Below are 3494 nucleotides of genomic sequence, written 5' to 3'. Positions count from 1 at the left end.
ACCAATCTGCTTCACCTGTCTAGTGATGATGTGTCCAAGGAAAACCTTTCCCTTACTGAAGACTACATCATAGCCTCTGTCTTCCAGCATCGCGATCGACACCAAATTTCTCTTCAATCCTGGTACATACTTGACATCAGTCGAGGTAAGGCGAGCTCCATGCTCCCTCTGAAAAATAACCGTGCCTACACCTGAGACACTATACTTCTCATCATTACTCATCGCTATGAGTATCTGGAGATCTTTCTCCTCCAAAGCACTGAACAAACTTTTGTCACTGGTCATGTGGAAAGAAGCTCCATTGTCAAGAAACCAACCACTTCCCACCATGGATGAAACCATGCATGCGAAGAGTGTGAAATCCAACTCAAACTGCGAATCAAGTGCCTCACCTTCAGATCCTTCCCCGAATCCCTTCTTGGATTTCTTCTTTGGGCAATTAGTAGCATAATGGACCAACTCATGACAACGAAAGCATCTCACCTTCGACTTGTCAACCTTCTTCCCATCATTGGAAGAACTGGATTCGAAAAGAGAACCCTTCTCCTTCCCCTTCTTCACCTTACTCGCTAAGGCACAATTCTCCTCGTCATGCATGTATGAAGAACTGTCTCTGGTGCTCCGTCTGATCTCCTCTTGCACAAGATCCGACCAAAGTCTCTCCCATCCTGGCAATTTCTCCCGACCATTGACAGAGTCCTGATAGGAATGCCAACTCTTTGGAAGACCAAGGAGAGCCAAGCTCACCAAGTCCTCATCATCGACAGTCACCCCCACACTTCCCAACTTATCCCGGCATTGGGTGAACTTCGTGAGATACTGGGGCATACTGTCTCCATTCTCACACTTAGATGTTTCTGAGTTTATCCTTGAGCGCCATTCCACCAGCTCAAAACTCAACCTCTTTTGATCTAGAATTCATGAGAACAAAGTATTTCTTGTACAGAGATCGACTGTATGGGCATTCACCGGATATCTCACCTTCCAAAAGAAGGACGAATCCAAAAGCTACCTGGCCCGATTACATACGGCCTGAAGAAATAAAATGTAAACACTTTCTGAATAATAGATCTGATGATCAATCCCGCTTTGATATCCTGTAGAACTTTTTCTACAAATCAACCAGCTCCGATACCATGTAGAATTTTTTTCTACAAATCATCTAGCTTTGATACCATGTAGAAATTTCCTACAAATTCTCTACAAATCTAGCTCTGATACCATGTAGAAATTTTGAATAATATGACACTTATTCACAGAGATTATCCCGATTATACACTATTGCAGAATACATGCATAATACATAACCTCCTCTACGTTGATCATCAATTTAGCAGCATCAAAAACAATGAAACATCAATCACATGCGCACATTAACACAGTATGTAACCCAAGGAAAGCATACAGCTGAAAACCCCACACTATCTGTATATTATAATGATTGAGAACATGTAACAATACATAGTACAATACTCCTCACAAGTACTCAGTACTATCTCCACCTGTTACACACAAAACTAGCTCAGATCCGAACAAGTCACAGGTTCAAATCTCCTCCGCTGCTTTGCCTGCCTCCACTGCACAATCCTGCATGAGAATGAATGATGAATGGCTGATCCAAACTCCTATTTACCTTGGCTGATCCAAAATCACGTGAGCACAAGCTATAATTGCCTTGGTATTGGCCCACACTGTGCAGTCCTCATTGGCATAACTCAATCCCTGCATGTGCAAAATCTCATGCACAACTGATAGTCACAACTCACCCTTTCAATTACCTCTAACACCTGTCTCTGTTGAACTGTCCATGCACCGAGTTAACTGATGTATTCTTTAGTTGCTTTATGAGTTAATAATTAGTGAATTAATTAACAATCAATTCACACAACTCATCACTAGTGTATTATTTAGTTAGACTAAATACAACTAGTTCAACCAAGTCAAACTGAACACAACTCCATCAACTCCACATCCAACTCCACAGAACTCACATGTATGAGTTCTAACTGAAGTCCTCCATGCAATAGCTCAACTAACACATATGAAACCACGTGATTCCTTTTTTCAGCTGCATGTGCCACATCCGTAGCTCGAACTGAAGTGCTCCAAGAGAATAAGATAATGTTTAGAGTCCAAATATTACTAAGGGTTAATAATATTTGACTGTTTCTATTTTTAGCCTGGCAATCTAAAAATAGACTCTGATCACTCCGCTGTGAACCAAAAATAGAAGTCCATCTATTTTTCCCAACATGACCAATCATCCATAAACAACATCCTGCAACTCATAGACCATGATCCATATGTCTAAAAATAGACATAGTCTAAAAATAGACTTTGCGCCAAAAATAGCCTTCGGGACCACTTAGTGAAGGCGACTCCTTTCCATTAAGCTCCATCATCTTGTTGCATTTTCAACAAAGCTAAGGAAAAATTTTGGATGGTGGTTGTAGCCGCTACAACACTTGGCGACACACTGGTAGATCTCTAGCTCTCTGCATGGACCTTGTTCATGAAAAGAAAGTCTAACACCTCCGAAAGTATTGTTTAGTTCTCTGATCGTCTCGGCTTCCACACTTGCTTGATTGTAAGATGTAGCATCCACCATGCTCTTGATCGGTCGGCACACATTCCAAGCCAAGCCAACACAGTTGTTTCGATTGGGATGAGGGGTATATTGGTGCACAAGCCATATGATAGTCAGAGTTTAAGTTTTCATCTCTGGTGTTGCTCCACTGCCAGCAGGCTTGGACAATACCCTGACAGAGTCACGTAAGAACACAAGCATTGCTCCGCTGCCAATGAGCTTGGTCAGTACTCGGGCGGAGTTACTTGTATCACCTTTCTGTGCATGAAGCCTTTCTCTTCTTTCGCCTTATTCATTTTCACTTTTTCGAAATTTTTCACATTTTCATTTTTTTTTTTTCATTTTTATAACTATGCATAGAACTTATTCATTTCAGAGGCGGAAGAGGGATCCCGACTTATTGAGAGCAGAAGAGGTTGTTCCTTCAGAGAAGTAGTTTGTATATACCTCTGACGTGCTTCTTAAGGTTTTCCCCTTCACCTTACTCTACTTGATTGCGCTGACAAGGGTTAACCCAAAACAACCGGCTAGAGTAGGTGACACTAGTTAGCACGCAAGCGTTGTGTTTTCACCAAGGCTCACTTCAATTAGAACGTATTTTCCATTTATGTATCATGGACTGAAGAAAACAAGTTCTTCATACAAAAGCAGGACAACAAATAACCAAGTATTGATAACTGCACAAGTCCTCTTGTACTTTACCTAGCTTGTTTCAAGAGTCGCACACGGTTTCATTTGAAACTAACCTACGAACATAAACAAGCAAACAAACAACCAAACAAAGAAAAAGCATAAGTAAGTGCATAAGCAAAGCGAATAAGAAAATGAGCAGGCAAACAAACAAACATGCAAAGTAAGAAGCAAACATGCATGCAAGAAAAAAAATCAAAAGAAAACACTACTCCTA

Source organism: Pinus tabuliformis, chromosome 9 (genome assembly GCF_031772625.1).
Source record: "Pinus tabuliformis cultivar Carrire ecotype Pingquan chromosome 9, CPIR1, whole genome shotgun sequence".
NCBI lineage: Eukaryota > Viridiplantae > Streptophyta > Pinopsida > Pinales > Pinaceae > Pinus > Pinus tabuliformis.
This window is presented reverse-complemented; position numbering follows the sequence as displayed.